This window comes from Ixodes scapularis, unplaced genomic scaffold (assembly GCF_016920785.2).
Source record: "Ixodes scapularis isolate PalLabHiFi unplaced genomic scaffold, ASM1692078v2 PGA_scaffold9__187_contigs__length_104089568, whole genome shotgun sequence".
Taxonomy (NCBI): Eukaryota; Metazoa; Arthropoda; class Arachnida; order Ixodida; family Ixodidae; genus Ixodes; species Ixodes scapularis.
The window spans coordinates 93,170,861-93,189,943 of record NW_024609884.1 but is presented as its reverse complement, the minus strand read 5'-3'; the positions used below and the strand labels follow the sequence as shown (position 1 = coordinate 93,189,943).

Here is a 19,083-nt window from a genome sequence, read left to right as displayed (position 1 = left end):
CATCGCTGGAGATGACCTCGGGTTGTTCGCTCTTTAAGTGCTTTTTTAATAGGAAAATCGGCCGCGCTTCGTTATGATTTATGGATTTCTAGGATGCTTAGATCCCCCAGAGTTACCGTTGTTATCACCCTATTTAGACGTCTCAGAAACCTCATCAGAGAACCTTTAAGAATGCGATGACTCCAAGCTTCCTTTGTTATTTTACACATGCCATCGAAATTGTAACTCGCAACTGATGAAAAGTATTCAAAGATTGCAACCCATGACATCACTGCTAGGAAACTTCTGATCGTGACGTCACGAACGGAACCAGGAAGAGGGTGCCACCGAAACATCTCGGCGCTAATACAGCTTTCCAGCGCTTAGGCAAGATATCTCGCCTAACTGAGCTGTAAACGTATTCGAAGCGTCTGATATTTCGCAGAAGAACGCGCATGCTCAGAACGCCTTCACGGCGCAGCAGAGAAGGATGCCAGTGTGTATAGGGTGTCTCCAGATGGGACGGTCATAGGGGTGTCATGCCTTTTTTTTTATTTCAAATAAATGTTTACATGGGGTAGCAGAACTTGTCTGCACAACACAATGGACCTTACCTTTGCAAGGAATTTCTTTGTATTCGCAAAATAAAGTCGCGTCTGAGAGGAGGTGGAACAGCCAATTGCGTGTAGACGCCAAATTGAGGGCTACAGAGATAAAACAATACAACTTTCTACAAATTAAATATCTTGTGTAAAGCATGCCAACGGGTCTACATAACGTAGTTAAATTTATTTTATTGGGGTTCATATTACGAGTAAAATAAAATGACAAACGTGGACACTTACGCAGCCATTTTATATTAAGGCGTTTTTCTGCGATTTCTTAACACATCTTAGAATAAGTTTTAAGATGAAACTTTTGGTAAAAAGTATTTTATGATTTGTTTATTTAAAAAATAAATTTCTTTAAACCACCGTATTTTTGCATTCCGCCCGGAAATCTAAATTTTGAAGAACTCAAAATTGTAAAACTTATGAGGGGCATTTAAAAACAAAAATCATCCTCGATTTTTCGCGAACTACCCTCAATGAACCCTTTAAAATTGGTAATTCGAAATCAAAAGAAACATTTTGCATTGTATCACTCTAACCTAAAAAAGAAAAAAAAGAACGTTCAGTTTTTTTCGTCCCCTTCTGTGTTCCTGAGTCTCGGGATTTTATTAACACGAATCATCACCAGCTCGCTTGTTTTTTTAAGTATTATTGTAGTTAGGTCTATTTAGAAGTGAATTACCGTTTGAGGGTTTCTGTCTCCACCACTAGTGGCACTCGAGCACCGCATCCAAAGTGACCGTACTTGGTCGCACTATCTCCCAGACACCATGGAGCATTATGAAGAATAAGCTGTGAGCTGTTTTTGTCGTTTAATTAGTGATATGCCTGATATTAGCTATGAAATCTGAACTTTGCGGCACGTTCGGTCCTGAAGGTGTTGTAGTTGGTTGACTGTGCTGCACTGCGCTACCTTAACAGGGTAGTATGTTATTGTGGGTAGGCTGCTGACAAAATGGTTCGATTAATTTCTCTACACATCGATATATACTATGTTTTCTACAATGATGACCTGCAGCGGACGCTAGGAGCCATCTCAGTCAATTCAACATATCAAGTGACAACGCATCACTGCGCACCTCTCGAAGGTCACGTGACACTCACACGGCATTGGATTGACTTGTCTTGACTTGGCTGTAGGCCATCGTAAGGTGATACAAAACATAGGAACAGGCGACGGAATCGTATGCCCCAACCGATCCACCAGCTCGCCGGCGCACTCACCGTTTTTTTTTTTTTTTTTGTTAAGTTCGGGAAGTTGTTCCTGTATGATAGCTCAGAACAATTTGGAATATTTTCAAATGTGCGTCAACCGCGAAATCGTATAGCATCGATTGTTTAGGACACCTGACAGGAGATATTATAGATCTTCTTATCCGTCACGCTTGCACGTTTGGTAATATAAATGAAGACATAAAACGCATTTTTAACATTTGTTACCAGGCAAGGTTCTAACGTCTGACAGGCTCTAAATATGAGATATTTAAAGGATTAAAAAATATGCAAAAAATTACAAGAACATTTTTTGGTGAATTTTTAGAGAATGCGTCAGCTTGAGCCTTGGAAAACACCACACACGTCCCCCTTTGGGAATCGCTGACACTGACCCCTTCACTTTTCTGTTTTGGCTTTCTCTTTTGCTTCCCCTACTTTTGCTGCCTCTTTTTGGCCTCGTTACGGGGCCATTGTTAGCGTTTCCCAAAGGGGGACATGTGATGCGTTTTCCAAGAGTCATGCTAAGGCATTTCTTAAGAATCCCCCATTGGATCTTCCTCTAATTGTTTGAACTCCTTTTCTGTATTCTGCCTGTCAAAGTACGTCGACGCCCTCTGCCTGCCAGAGTACGGGGCGCCGCGAGGCGGCGTGTACGGGTGGCCAAAGGTGGGTACATTGTTTTGATGTGCCATCCGGAGACTATAGCCGCGAACCTGCGTAAACGTGGGTGCCGGGTTGGTTTAACACGCGCTCCACTGTACACCTCACGGCGCGGCGCCGAAATCGGCGAAGGCAGACGTCGCTGGAGATCTTCGGTTGCTAAGTGTTACCTCACGGCGTCACTTTTTATAACTAGCCAATCCAGTGCGGCCTCCGTTGCTATGCGTCCTGTCTCCAAGCCTCTCGAAATATGCCCCCCGCCATCATCTGTCGGCGCTTGCCAAAGGTGTTTCCTAGTCAATTTCGACAGACGATAATCATGATGATAAAGGTTATGTTTTAGCTCTTTCCCTTAGGAACGCACGGGCTCGATATGAGTTCCTGCCAAATCCTGGGACTCTTGGGTCTTAATGGCCTCTGATGTGAACCTTTCTCCACCAGTCCTCAATCATTTTTTGGCCGCCTCTACAGTAGGCTTGTGGAGACCGCTGGGGATCAGGTTCGATTTTGTAGCAGGCCTGTCTGCATGTTCTCCCCGCCCTGTTTCGTCGGGCTGCTGCGGTTGCCCTGTTGGTATAAGGAAGCCCAACGACTCAGCGAGCGCCAGTGGGGTCTGAGGATGGGATCAGTTGTCCTGTGACCGAGTATAGTTTGGAGACTCTCACAATATATAACGATGTCTGCCAACGTTTTGTCGTGCCCGCACACACTGCGGGGCCCACGACAAACGAGAACAAACACAGCGAAAGCCTCAAAATCAAACTTAAGCTTGCTACAGCCAACGCCAATCAGTACACCTTATGAAGCTTAGCCGATCCACGTGGCAGACGCACTGCAATTCATTCAACGCGAAGACGGGACTCCAAAAGGTCTGGCGCATGCAAAAAGGCATGGCCGAAAAAACTAACAGCAGGAACACGGGTCGCAACCTAGCCCTGCATTTGAACATCGAGGACAACGAGTTGGCGAAACTAGCGGCGGAGACGTTCTACCTCTAACCTTCCACTCCATCCTCACCTGACTTCTACCAGATTGAGGAGGAGACCTTAGATCTCTCCGAGCATTCGGGTTTTACTAGGGCGGAACTGGTGTTTGCCCTAGCACGACCAAGTGCAAAACCGCCCCCGGCCCAGAACGCATAATGATTAGTGCTCTCCGGAACCTCCCGGAGGGAGGCATGTAAGATTCCCTCAACTTGTTCAATGACATTTGGCCGGCGGGGAGTGCTCTCAAACAACTGGAAGCGCTCCCCAGTCATACCCAACCCCAAGCCGGGGAAGTCACTAATTAGCACCACCAACCTGCGCCCTATCTCCTTCACCTCTGTAAAGTGATGGAACGCATGGTTCCCACTCGCATCACGTTTAACTTAGAGAATAACAAATTGCACCCTATACCAACCGGATTTCGCCCTAGCCTATCCACACAGATAGCCTCGCACCAATATATTACGACGTTATTGCACCCTTCATATCCGTTCCCCGCACGATCGTAGCGGCCGACATGCAGAAAGCGTACGACAGCGTCATCCGCGCTGCTGAAAGCCTCGCGTTCACGGGTCACATGTTAAATTTCATTGTCATTTCCACATGACCCCAGTTCCAGATGATGGTGGGCTCAACCTCGGGGCCTAACACACACAATGCCACGGGGGTATTACAATGCGCCCCCGTGGCATTGTGGAACCCTTTGAATATGGCGGCCGAGCTCGCCTTCCGCCTTTACAAGGTGGAGATCCTCGGGCCTCGGCTCTAGGTTATACGCCGACGATGTGACGTTCTTAGCGGCCGGCATACCCCTGGCAGCTCAACAGGCTAGAGTTAGTGTCTTCTGGACGTTACCATGTAATTTATTGAGGACACCGGCATGGCTTTGTCCACCGCTGAAACTATGTGATTGTAGCTCGCCATCTGGAACGTCGCAAGAACTTCGGCAAACAACTCAAATGACAACTTCACGCAATTTCCACCGAACGCCACCCCAGCCTCACTATCTTGGAACTCACCAGTGATCAGAATCGTGGTGCTGAGAGCCGGCTGCGCTCAAATAAAGTCCATTGGAAATACGGCCTCTATATCATCCCCGTCGCACTACAGGCAAAAACTAGTGTCCCCAGGAAAAAACTACTAGGCCAGTTGGTTCGTTCACTCATTTTTGACGTAGAACTGTCTTTCTCCGCGCTTGGAAGAGGGTGCAAAGTTGGGAGATCGATTTCATAAAAACTTGGTCACGGAATTTACGTCACACAGATAACACCGGAGCGACGACCAATTTGCATCGCCGCGCTCTCTGAGAGCGCGCCGTTCCTGTTGCCGAGAACCGCGCAGTGCACACGCGCGTACTTTTAATGCCATAGCATTTTTAGCTATCGCATTGCAAACTCAAGGCCAGAACGAATCAGGCTAAAAAATAAGCGCATAATACAGTATGAATTTGTTAACTCCTGGGTTAAACGGCAAATCACGCCTATAAATCTTACAGTTGAACCAACCATTTGAGAGACATGGTAAGAAAAAGAAAGATTACTGTTGAATTAAACACCACGATCACGAACTACAGACACAGACATATGAGAAAATGTTTAGCTATCGCCTCCCGGATTTGTTGGACTTTCTGGCTTCCTAATACGCATAGGTATGCACAGTAGACCATTTGAGCTCACATTCTCACACTAATTCACATTCACACCCTCTTTGAAGGACCCGACGACCTTGACGTCGTCCTCCACGTTTAGTTAGCAGGAAGTTAGACGACCTTTGATTTCCCCTCTGTATAGTATAGCAAATATCAGACCAGAGCAGCAGGACTCTCGTGACATTTGGTGTTGTGACCTGAGTCACCACACATCTTCATTTTTTTCTTATTAGGATGGGCATCGCTAGCGCCGTGTCCTTCTGTGTTATACCACGTAAAATGCTTTATGAACCCCCAATATGCACTCGGACAAACGTTCAGAAAACCCTTCACGTATGAACAGCTCAGGAGATCCCCTCACTGCCAGTTGACACATTTTCCTCTATAAAGTGGTCACATTTAGAGGGTGGCAGATATCTCAAGAAAGGCCGACCTCGAGTAAGTAATTAATAAAATTATATAAAATATATAATATAAATAGTGACAAGTTTCCAAATATGGCAGTAGGCGGCAACACAACCAAGCGTCGTGTTATTCGCTGCGCAGTAACCAGGTAACAGACGCACGCAGGTGCAGCTCAGTTTAAAAGTGGCGACTGCTCGACAAGAGTACGAGAAGAGCAGCCTGCAGTTGTGCCTTTTTTTGTGGGCCAAATGGCTTCCAGTAAAACATATTCACAAAGAAATGTTTCCTGTTTAGGGAGAGACGTGTTTTGGGCGCAAAGCTGTGCGCAACTGGGCTGACTAATTCTTCAAGGGCGCTCAAACATTGTTGATGAGGAGCGAACTGGTCGTCGTGTTGATATTGCGACAAAAGCAACAGTGGGACGGGTGCGCACGTTGCTGAGACAGCAGCACACAGAATTTCACGGAGACGGTGTTGGGGCACTTGTGAAGAGATGGAATAAATATGTCAATGTTGGGGGAGGACATGTCAAGAAATAAAAAGGGTTTTCAATTTGGTATCCCGCACCGTTGAGTTTCACAATAGACTTTTGTGACTTACTGATTTGCCCCGTATCACCTGCGCGATGTTTAGCAAGATGTTTTTTCAATCGCATACTATGTGTGGGAGGCGCCTCATACTAAAGCTGTAGATAACAAGGGTGCTCGATTTTCAACATGCAGCGCAGGGAAGAGATTGGCCATGGGCACTGCGTTCTACCGGGTCTCGTGTTCCCAGCGACTAACGCAAGTGTCAGCCGCACACAAAACTGTGGCCCGGCCTCCGGCAGCTGACAAACTCCCCACAACGGCCTTGCTATCCGGGTGGTGTAGGACGGTCGCCGTCATAATTGGCCGCTATCGTCTATTGGTACAAACTGACGGAGCTGTCTGTATTTACTCGCTGCTCGAACGTGTTCGAACGCGAACGCCGAAAGGCGGATGCCAACGTTCGCCGTTCGAACGCGTTAAAAGATAGAGGAATGAGGATGCGCCGTCGGAGCGCTCCCTCACTCCAGAGCCAGCTGTTGTTCATGAGTCGGCACGTCAGTGTCTCTACACCAAACGAGTTCTTCAGCCCGTTTTCCGGCCAAGGGGGCTGGTGCGCACCCCCCTCCCCCCCTCCCCCCCCCCCCCCCCCCCCCCCCCCCCCGACGCCCGTCGACCAATCATGCACGACGCGCTACTGGCGTGAGCCTCTTGATAAAAAGATTCCCCAGGAAACTGGCTCTCATTCGGATCCGAGCCACCATCACCATCGTTCGTTGGGCCACAAGTGGCGCTTCGAGGACCCACACGTGTTTCGACTTGCCCCGAACCGCACCGGTGCTGTTTCCGTGGATTCTGCAGCCAGACTCGCTTTGACTTTCTGGTGAGTCGGAGTACGCTCAGTGCGCGTGACGACTTTTTTTTTTTTCTCGCTTTCTTTTTTGTTGCGATCGGTCCCGAATGCTGCGGAGCGCCGCTCTGCGCGTGAGCGGCGCGAGGTACGTCAGCGTCGGGTGACGCATGTCGGTTTCTAACGCTCGTGAAATTTATTTTCGAGGACTCTGAAGCATCTGTTTCTCGACGTGCACCTTCGTTTGGACTTGGGTGTGAGAAGCTGAGCTACACGCTTTAATCGTTATTGTTTTGTTTTGTTGTGGTTTTTTCGCGATGCGACGAGTATTTGTGTATTCACTACTGTGTCGAAGATTGAAGTCCCCCGGTTTGCAAGCCTGCGCGCGCGGGCCCAATTTCAACTCTACAGTTGAGACCAGCTTACGAAATATGTATGCTCTTTCTCATGTACCTTTATGCACCCAATCAATTTGGAGCCGCTGTCGCGCTGCTCAAGTTTCGGTGTGTGTGTGTGTGGGGGGGGGGGGGGGGGGGGGGGTGGAATACATGGCCAAATTGTCACGCCCTGTGCACGCCTATACTCCCCCACAACTTCGGAAACGCAGAACCCATTATGTTCCGCGCTTCTTGCTTTCTGATTTATTGCATAGGATAAAAGCGCGAAAAGACGACCAGCGAGCGCCGTCGTTTAAGTTTTATGGTTTTTGTTCTATGAATGAGCAGCTCCATAGCCTCCTTTCTGGTTCGTTGTTCGGCATTCTTGGTGGCGGCGTAATGGCGTTGGCTGCTGAGGGCAAAGATTGCTGAGCGCACTCGCCACGCACTAGGTTGCATCAGCTCTCAGCGACTGCCGAGAATCATTCAGACAAGGAAGGTTTGACCAAAGCCCACTCTTTCTTTCACGGACGAGTGACGATTCATTTTTTTTTTTCTTAAAGCAGAATGCGTTTATGGACGGGATTTCATGCAAAAAGAGTTACGCTCAAGTGTGACGAAAAAGCAGTATACACGCGGGGCAAGGTAAGAGAAATCAGACACAGCCCATAGCATGCAGACATGAGACATAGTTCTTAATCGTACGTAATTATAACATGGAATAATTATACTTAACGAGAGAAATTTAGCATGCGGCTCAGTTGGAATCAAACCCCGAACCCTGCAGCCCTACATCTTCGCTCAACGCCGGAATGAGTTCTAGTCTTTTTATTTATTTATTTTTTTTTTACGCCCAAAACATGCAAGGATAAAAATACCAGATGCCCTAACTTGGGGCAGATAAGAGCGTTACAATTCTTTCGTGGCTAATGGAGCGCCCAACAGGGTGACCCCATATTGAATTACAGTATTTACTTATTTCATTTGTCATGGGCTGAAAACAAACGTATTCTTCTTTTGAAAAATGGTAGGAAAGTATAAACAATACTGTAAACGAGTTTTGTTTTGTTTTCCTCGATGCCAATATTCGCAGTCTTAGACAACATTTCACTGAAATAAACAGCTTGGTAAAACCATACTTGGATAATGTAGACGTAATTGTATTTTCGGAAATTAATATTAAACCGGAGGAAAAAAAGCTCGTTCTTTCTAAATAATTTGACGTGCTTTCACATTATAAAGACGAGAAGATAGGAGGAGGAATCGTGATTATGGCAAGCCAAAAATGGAAGATATCCAAAAGCAATAAAATTATGTTCTATTCACGGAGGCACTTTATATTCAAATTAAATATAACAATAAAAAAACATATATATTAAGCATATATGGTGCACCTCATGGTAATGTAAATGAAATTCTATATGATATCATTAACTGGTTAAATGACAACAGACACTGACATGATAGTTGTAGGGGACATTAAGAAAGACACAAGAAAACCGAGTTTAGTTACCAATAAATGCCTAGATGACATAACGCAGGCGGTATTGGAATCCATGGTATATGATTTACAAGAGAAAAAATATCAGGAGAGAAACCAAGTCAATCGTGTATAGATCATATACCTTATACACGTACAGACAAGAAAGGCCTGTCATTTCCCCAAAAGTAGCCGATCATTACTTCGTAGTAGCAAACATTGTGGATTTTTTTTTTAGCTATACCAAGACTAAAAATATTGATCGCTCATTTACTAACAATAGAAAAGTGGATCAATATATTGAAGAAAAAGACTAGAACGAAGTTTCTAAAGAACAAAACCAAGAAATATTGTACGATATTTTTTTTATTCTAAGATAATGATGCAAAACCATCTGAAATATGCAGCACATAAAAGCGTATTCGCAAGAGAGCGAGTGAGGGACTAAAGAAATTGATGACTTGATTAAAAAAAAACGAAAACTTAGCAAATACTTAAGCGTTTTCCTAATAATGACAAATACGAAGAAAAACGCATGAAAATTAGGAACCAAGGTACAGCGCCGATAAGATCCATGAAAATTAACTATTAATGGACTGAGTTTTTTGAGACGAGGGATACTGCACAATTATGGACTTCAGTAAACCAACCGTTAAGAAAAAAAAAACTATTGAGGACACAATCCAAATAAACTTTCGACCAGAACAAGATTTAGAAGCACTAGCACATAGCTTCAATACGGAACATGTATAATCAATTAATACCATTTGCTGAATGGAAATAGAAAAAAAAACAAAGCAATCAAATAAGACACAGTAATTCATTATTTTCCCCCGATATGAACGACGGTGATAGGATTAAAATTATTAAACATCTTAAGACTAATAAAGCAGTGGGATTGGATCAAATGAGAGCTAGAGATATTAAATGCCATGTCAATATTTTAAAACCTGCGCTACTACAATTATACTAATATGTATTATCTAGTGGCAATATTCCTATGAAACTTAAAACATCCATTGTTCAGTCAATATACAAAAAGGCGAAAACAAATTCCTCTGATTATAGGCCAGTATGCATACTCTCCGTGATCGATTATATAATAAAACATATATGAGTAAAATACTTCGGAGCTATATTTTAAGTTATAATCTATTCTAGCACACAATATAGATCAGGGAGCACATAGGAACCAGTGACCTCTTAGTTTTCTTTGACTATGTAAATGTAAATATGAACCGAAGTAAATATCTTCTAGCTTTATTCATAGACTTTAGTAGGGCCTTTGAAACAATAAACCATAATATATTTCTAGATAGATTACACAGAACTAGTATTCGGAGAAAAATGCATGACTTATTCCAGAATTGTCTTAGTGACTGGTATCATATGGTACGACCAGGCTCAAAATGTTTCAGAGAAATCAGTCAAGCAGGCAGTACCGCAATGTACAGTGCTCGGTCCACTACCTTTTAATGTGTACGTTAACAAGATAGCCCAAGTTAAATTAAAAAGTGAGGTCTTTCAATTTCCAGACGATACAGTAATTGTATACGCACAGAAAAATTACGAAGTAGCTGTAAAGACGATGCAACAAGACATTTACAAATTGACAGGATGATACCGAGAAAAATCAAATTGTTGTAAACGTTCTTATAAAACACTAGTATTATGCTTCCGAAACCCGAGAAAAGAAATCCTGACTGAATTACCAATAAAATGAAACGAGCAGAATTGCAATAATTGCTCGTGCGTTCCGCTGAAATACGCTGATAACGTCAAATACCTAAGGATGCACATAGATAAACATATTAAATGGAATATTCATGTAGAAGATGTCTGTAAAAGAAAGGATTTAAATGGCGCAGGTGTATCATATACAAGATATGGTCCCTCGATCCATCTAAGAATGATATACAATATTTACTGGGCAAGTCCACACTTCAATATGAAATAACAGTTTACGGATATTGTGCCAAATATCTACAACTAACAACAGAATCGATCCAAAAAAAAGATAGCCAAAAGTATGAAGTACCTAAGTGAAGAAACCGATCTGCTAAACTATATTCATAAAAAACTGGGAATGTTGCGTTTTAAAGACCTTATGAAGTATGATACTATAATTTTTTTTTCAAAAACAAACAGAACGTGGAAAATGCCAAAGGAAGACCGTTAAGACCGAATAGAAAATATATTTAACCATATATTTATACCAAATATGGAGTGGCCACAAGAAATTAATATGTACCCAAGAGTTTTATTATATTACCTCAAGAGTTGCTCAAGATAAAATCCCCCAAATAAAAAAAAATGCTGTAAAAAGGGTGGCTACTTGAACAGAGTCAAAAACACCCCCAAGGGAATCGGTTCGCTTTGATGAGTTCAATTGTAGTTAACGACGTGACGTAAGTAGTGCCAAAATTCAGATATCTTATACATTATTGCTGTTTAATGAATTAGTGGAATAGACTGTAACTATATTTTTCTGGAGCTAAAAACTCCATTTATTTTGCAATGGCGAGCACATAAGCCAGTATTGGCTTATGTGGGATTTTCATTTGAACTGGCACATAAAGATTGTATTGTATTGTATTGTAAGTTCAGCAAAAAATAGACGCTCTGATTTTGGACAGTTCTCAGTATATCGCGCCGCCATAATGAACTGCACAGCCTCCAGAAACTGTACAAACCAAGTGCCAGAATATACAAGGTGTTTTTCTTAAGCTTTACAGATTTGTTTAAAAAAAAAAAAGCCGTGAAAGTTACACTTATGCGGTTTATGCAGGTGAGTTATACGGCCAGGGGGACAATATGTGGGTGGTTCATGTTTGTGATAAGTCGGCTAATTTTATAAAATTAGTTAATTAACTTTTAATTAGTGAAAATAGACATATGTTCCCAATTAGAAACTTAATGATTGTCGTCGAAAACCACTAAACCAACTCTTAATAGAACGACTTGAACCTCGTGGGAAACTCGGGGGCGCATCAAGGTTACCACTCGGACGTGTAGCAGGCGTAAAGCTAGCAGTGGCAGAACGCGGATGATAATCTAATGATCCGCGTTTCGCCACTGCTAGATGATCGCCTGCAGCACGAGGAATAACTTGGGTGCGCCCCCGACCTTCCCACGAGCTTCAAGTCGTTCTAAGAAGAATTAATTTAGTGGTTTTCGACCACGCTCAGTAAGTTTCTAATGGTAACAATATCTCTATTTCCACTAATTAAAACGTTAATTAACCAAATTAATTTAATTAGCCGACTGTTCGTTACGATTAGCCCTATATACTATGTCCCCCTTGCCGTATAACTCACCTGCCCAAACCGCATAAGTGTAGCTTTCACGCATTTTTTTAAACAAAGCTGTAAATCTAAAAAAATAATAATAATAATAAACTGTATAGGGCACACACTAGCATGCTTCTCGACAGGGACGAAACAAATGGTGTAAAGGTTAATACACAAATCTTTCTTTAGAGTATGTTGTAAAACGCCCTAAAAAGGACAGCGTTCCAATATTGTAGGGACCGTGCTCGATACATTCTGGCTGCAGTCACAGCAGTCAGTTTACACCCCATTCCTTCCGGGGCAATATGGACATGTGAAGGTGAGGCAAAACGATTTAACGATCAGGGATACACACATCTTGTTAACACGAACAAGAACACCCTGCCCTGGTCCGAAAACCTGTTGCCTGAAACGTGGCACGGGAAAATGCGTGCAATTGACGTCTCGCGTCAATCGTTTAAGCGAGACAGTACACCGATAGTGACACGAAAATCTCACGTCAAAAAAAAAAAAAAATAAAAAGCATTTATTGCCTTTTTTATAAACCAAGTACACTTACCTGGTGGGCCCTAGTGGCAAGCAACTATAATAGGCGGCACGGCTTTTGCTAGACGGGTCTGAAACATCACTCGCAAAAGCGGGTTCCTTTGATCATGCCAAAAACAATTGGTCGGTGCTAGGTGTACTATTCTGCATAAATTTCCGTACAACTACGTGTCGGCGGAAAAAGAAATGAGAGGGGGGTGCCGCAGAGGACGCGAGCCCGGCCGCTCGGCCGCTGCCCGGAGCGATGACCGAAGATTGTGGAATCACGGCTGCCGGAGTGGCGTCTATCGCAGTTTCAATCTTACAGGAGCGCGTCGCGTTGAAGCGAGCAAACAAGCAAGCCAGCATATAAGAAATTGTTGCAGAAACTGCAATTGTTAGGCGCAGGCACATAGCCAGGGGGGGGGGGGGGGGGGCATGGGGCCCGGCCCCCCTTCCCCCGAAATCTTCTGTTTTGCTGGGACCTCCTCTCCCCCTCCCCCTCATACAGCATTTTGTCATGGGCGCCCCCCCCCCCCTCCGAAACAAAGTCCTGGCTACGTGCCTGGTTGGTTGTCTATCAATTGCGATAAAACGACCTCAAAGACGACATCCAAGACGACGTCGAGGACGACGTCCTAGAGGATGACATCAAAGACGACGTCTAGGACGACATATAGAACGAACTCGGCGATAATTTTAAAGACGACCTCTAGAACGACCTCTAGGACGTCCTCAATGGCGACGTAGATGACGTTCTAGAGGACGACGTCAAAGATGACGTCTAGGATGACCTCTTGGACGATCTCTAGGACAACCTCAAAGACGACCTTTAGGATAATGTGGAGGACGACGTCAGGGTCGTCAGGTCCTTCGAAGAGGGTGCAAATGTGAAGGAGTGTGAGAATGTGAGCTGAAATGGTCTACTGCGCATACCTACTGCGCATTAGGAAGCCAGAAAGTCCAAGGAATCCGCGGAAGGGGAAGGGCGAGCTAAAGAATACTATGGCATTAAAAGGACGCCCGTGCGCACTGCGCGGTTTTTGGCAGGAGTCACGGCGCGCCGTCAGGGAGCGCGGCGATGCAAATCGGTCTAACAACCGGTCGGCGCTCCGGTGTTATCTTTGTAACGTTACTTCCGTGACCAAGTTTTCGTGACTTGGATCTCACAACTTTGCGCCCCCTTCCAAGCGCGGAGAAAGACGTAGTTCTACTTCAAAAGAAAACGCGACACAGTGAGGTGGGGCAGTCCCTTGGAGACACGCCTGATAAGCGTCCCTCTTCCAGCTTCTGGGCTTCTTGACGAAAGTCTTGAATTTGGTATGAGCTACCTTTGACATCGCAATGCAGAAATCAGTGTTGGTCACGACGTATCCACTCGGCAAAGCAGGATTATTCTGCAGTTATCAGAGGTTCCAGAAACAGATACTACAGCAAAGACGCGGCAGTTGCTACCGCTCCGTTGGAGTTATACTGTTTCAGCTTAAGTCCAGACGCAGACGACGCTACGAGGTAATGGGACCAATCAAGCAGCCTCAGAAGCGCAAGTCACCGAGCCTTTTCTGTTCATGATAGGTTCAGTGACTTTAGAAAACGTAAAGAAAATCTATGAACACCATAATGGTGCGCTTTTAGCGCTGCCTGAGTGGTCCAATCAGATAGTAGCGTTGGCTTCGTCTGGACTTAGGTGAAACCAAGTATTGGCGGCGTGTGCAAACTATAGGGGGCGCTTCTCTAGCTATCATTATCATCGTTTTTGTCGTCACGGGCAGGATCACTGATCTCTATGTCTATTGGCTGGATCGCGTTTGACCAGCTCCGCCTATGGACGGGAATGTGGCCACGGTCGGCCATCTTTGTGGTAGAGTTATATTATCTCTAGCCATCATAGTAATATGGCGGACAGCGCAATGGCGGCAGGCTGCCATAAAATAGCCGTGGATCTAGTACACTGTACCGTGGGTGATGTTTCCTGCTTGATTGAAGTTGTTTGACGAAGCAGATTCTTGAAACCCGGCCTGAACGGTAGCCTCATCTTTGAGGACCCGGCGAAAGTTATACGAAAGCGCAGCACCGGTGGAAAGCAGCTAAGCTCGCACCGAAAGCAGACTCCATGCCGGCGTCTGCTTTCGATGCTTCTCTCGATGCGACTTTCGATGCGTGCTGTGCTGCTTTTCCCCAGTGCTGCGATTTCGTGAAACTTTCACCGGGTCCTCAAAGATCGGGCTACCGTACACGCTGGGTTTGAAAAATATGTTCTGTCAAACAATTTCAATCAAGGACAAAATATCACCAACGCTATTTTGATGGCAGCCTGCCACCACAACTGCCACAAAGCTGTCTGCCATGGGTGGATGACAATGGCTGCAGCAGCTGTACCTTGGCTAGAGGTAATATTACCACGCGCGTCGGCGAGCGACAGCGTGCGTGGCCGAGTGGCTACCGCTCTTGGCTACCGCTCTTGGCTACCGCTCTTGACTGTCGCTTGGAAAGTCTAGGTTCGATTCCAGCCAGTGGGATGTTCGTTTATTTATTCTTTCAACATTGCATTCTCGTGAGTTCGAGAGCATACTCGTCATATCGAGTTCCGAATGTTCTAGTCACCAAACGTTCCAGAAGCCAGCGCGCGTACATAAGGGGCTCCGCGTGGCGATCTGCGGTCAGTCTCGCCCCAGCGTTCGACTCTGCTGTTACACCGACTTCGACGCCCGCGACGCTCTGCTACTATCTTCTGTTTTCCTTTTATTGTTTTGGGCACAAGTTCCTCCCATTAAACATTCCAGTTTCCTCAGTTATTCCTTGTTTGTCACCTTGTCATTCGTGACATTTTGGTGGAGGTGCGGGGTATAGCATTTTACGCCCGTTAATCGTACCCCGTTAAGCGACGTGCTCAGCCCCGGAAGGGCACCCTTCACCGAAGACGCCGAAGCGAAGCCGTCGTACCAGAGGTCAGTCCCCTGAATGGGGTCTGCTGCCGGACAAGCCCAGGCCGAAGAAGTCGATGATGGCCAACCAGTCGCAGACCCCGGCCGCCCCTGCCATCATCTACCTGCCCGTCGCACCCCGAACTCCGACGCCTTTCCACGGGGACGCTTACGAGGACATCGAAGACTGGGTCACACTATGGATGGGCCACACTATGGACGTGTGGCCCGTCATAACGGGTGGACAGCTGAGCAGTGCTTGCAGAACATCTACTTCTCACTGGAAGGGACTCCGAGGTACTGGTTGGAGAATCACGAGGCTTCTTTAACTTCATGGGAGGTGTGCAAGCAATAACTAAAGAAGGCGTTTACGAGCCAACACCGACGCGAAAGGGCCGAAGACATCCTTCAAACAAAGACCCAAGGCCCGAAGGAAAGCATCATTATCTTCGTCGAGAATGTTCGCCTGAGCGCCCGCGCCGATCCTCAGGCTATAGAGGAGAAGAAGCTGCGACACCTAGTGAGGGGTGTGAAAAGCGAGATATTTGGTGGTCTCATTCGCGATCCCCCGACAACTGTCGACGGGTTCGTCACGGAGGCGACGAATATAGAACGTGCCCTACTAGCACGGCGCCAGACACTACGAGCGAAACCCTGGCGTAACTACTCTGGCGACATCCGGATCCGACCTTGGTGCCGACCTCTCCGGCATCCGTGTCATCATCCGTGAAGTCGTCTGGGAAGAAATCCGCAAGATGCTCCCCGCTGCGGATCGCCCGTCCTCACTTTCGCTCGCTGAGGTCGTCCGAGAGCAGGTTCACCGAGCCTTCCAACCTGAAGTTCCGATCAACACGCCGACGCCAGAGGAACCGACTTCGAGCTACGCCGCCATGGCCCGACGTTCACCACAAGCCAACCGCCAGGCGATGGCGCCACCCCGACGACGCCCTCTGAGGCCGCAGTATCCTCGACGCCATTAATGGCGTCCGCCCGAAGCGACCTCGCCGAGGAAGATCGAGGTGTGGAGAACGGCCGATCGACGCCCGTTGTGCTACCGCTGCGGGGAGGCCGACCATATCTTCCGCCGTTGTCCGTATCACGCTTGTCGGGAGTTGCACTGCTCGCGTCAAAATTCACGGCGAGACGAGCCCTGTGAAATTCATCATACTACAAGACTGTGCCAGAGACGTCATTCTCGCCATGGACTTTCTATGTGAATACGGTGCCGTTATTGACCTTGGTGAAAACAGACTGACGCTCTGGACGCCTCTTCCGCCTTCAGAGAACCCGCAAACAGCGTCAGCCGCCGTCCGAGTCGCTGCTGCCCACTTGAACCTGCCGCTGCGATCAAGTGTTGTCGTACCCGTCGTGACCGATGCAGCTGCCTGCGGCGAAGTTGTTCTGGAAGGCAACCTTTAGTTGCTTCTGGGAAGAGGAATCGGCGTCGCTAGAGGAGTGACTAAACTTCAGGATGGGCACCCCGTGGTCCTCGTTACAAACTTCCGGCAAGAAACGCAACACCTCACGAAAGGTGCCGCTGTGGGCCACGTCGAGGAACTTCGGAACTCAGCCGAAATCGCCGCGATTGCTGAAGAATCATCGCCACCTCTGCAAGGACATTACGCCGCCAGAGCAGCTTCACATTGACCCCAAGCTTCCAGGCCCGAAACGACGGCAGCTGAGTGACCTCGCTGAATACAGCGACTGCTTCGCGACGTCGTCGAAGGTTCGCCAAACCACCGTTGCGAAGCATCACATCGTCACCGAGGGCGACGCGCTGCCTGTGCACCGATCGCCATACCGAGTCTCCATAAAAGAACGGGAGGTCATCCAACAGCAAGTGGAAGAAATGCTGATCGACGACATAATCCAGCCTTCAAGCAGTCCGTGGGCCTCCCCAGTCGTGCTGGTTAGGAAGAAGGACGGAACGCTTAGGTTCTGCGTGGACTATCGGCAGCTGAACGCGGTAACAAAGAAAGACGTCTATCCACTCCCCCGAATCGATGACACGCTAGACCGGCTGCACCACTCTCTATACTTTTCATCGATGGACCTGAAGAGCGGCTACTGGCAGATCGAAGTCGACGAACGGGACCGAGAGAAGAAAGCTTTCGTCACGCCAGATGGCCTGCACGAGTTCCAGGGGATGCCTTTCGGCCTATGCACGGCGCCGGCAACTTTCCAGCGTGTCATGGACACAGTACTGGCAGGGCTGAAGTGGCAGAGCTGTCTTGTCTACCTTGACGACTTCGTAGTGTTTTCAAGTGACTTCGACGAGCACTTGCGACGACTCCGAGCTATTCTCCAAGCCATTCAGACCACCGGACTCACACGCAAGCCGTCAAAGTGCCGGTTCGCCTATGACGAACTGAAGTTCCTAGGCCACGTGGTTAGTAACAAAAGCGTCTGCCCAGACCCCGAGAAGACTCGCGCCGTCGCGGCATTTCCAGCGCCGACAGACAAGAAGGCCGTGCGAAGATTTCTTGGTCTTTGCACCTAGTATCGACGCTTCGTTCGGGATTTCGCTAAAATTTCCGCACCGCTCACAAGCCTGACGAAGGACGCCGAGAAGCAGCAGCAGGCATTCGACGAGCTGAAACGACGACCCCAGACGCCTCCTGTGCTTGGAGATTTCGATCAGGAGGCGGAAACCGTGATTCCCACGGACGCAAGTAACGCGGGACTGGGCGCAGTACTGGTCTATGAGCAAGAACGCATCGAGCGGGTCATCGCCTACTCAAGTCGGACACTGTCCAAGACAGAGAAAAATTACTCCACGTCTGAGAAAGAATGCCTTGCGGTCGTCTGGGCAATCACGAAGTTCTACCCGTACTTGTACGGGAGCCCGTTCCGCGTGGTGACGGATCACCACTCGCTTTGCTGGCTTGCGAACCTCAAGGGCCCGTCAGGACGCCTCGTTCGATGGAGTCTCCGACTATAAGAGTTCAACATGACTGTGGTCTACAAGTCAGGCCTCAAGCACAGCGACGCCGACTGCCTGTCCAGAGCCCCCGTCGAAACCCCTTCCGGCTGCAGCGACGAAAATGAAGACGAGTGATTCCTAGGAGGAGTGAACACCGACGACATGGCACGACGTCAACGGGACGATCCTGAGCTGCGCGCATTAATCGAGCGCCTGGAAGGAGGCGGGAGTACCGTGCCACGTGTCTTCTCATGAGTACTGCCAACCTTCGCCATTCGACAAGGTGTACTCTACAAAGAGAACTTCGGGGACAACAACACACCGTGGTTGCTGGTAATCCCGACCGACCTCGGGAGGAGATCTTTCAAGCATTTCACGACGACCCGACGTCCGGACACCTCGGTTACAGCCGAACACTGGCCTGTATTCGTGAAAAGTATTACTGGCCAAAACTCCCCAAAGCCGTCCACCTCTACAGCCGATCGTGACACGAGTGCCAGCGGCGTGAGAAACCGCCGGCAAAGCCGTCAGGACTTCTGCATCCGATCTCTCCCCCGTCCACGCCGTTCCACCAGATCGGAATGGATTTACTTGGCCCTTTCCCGCCGTCAACGTCAGGAAACCGCTGGATACTCGTCGCCACAGATTATCTCACACGGTACGCCGAGACGAAAGTCCTTCCA

General features: G+C 47.3%; 1 protein-coding gene across 3 annotated transcripts in view; it reads left to right on the top strand.

The window, feature by feature from the left end:
* LOC8036660 (zwei Ig domain protein zig-4) overlaps positions 1-19,083 on the top strand; it is a 313,494-nt gene that overhangs the window by 152,352 nt on the left and 142,059 nt on the right. The window contains exon 1 of one of the 3 annotated variants that reach the window (XM_042287553.1): positions 6,794-6,914. The exons of the other annotated variants lie outside the window; for them this stretch is intronic. The gene's annotated coding sequence lies outside the window, so the exon portion shown is untranslated. Of the gene's footprint in view, positions 1-6,793; positions 6,915-19,083 lie in introns of those variants that run through there. 3 annotated transcript variants of the gene reach the window in all.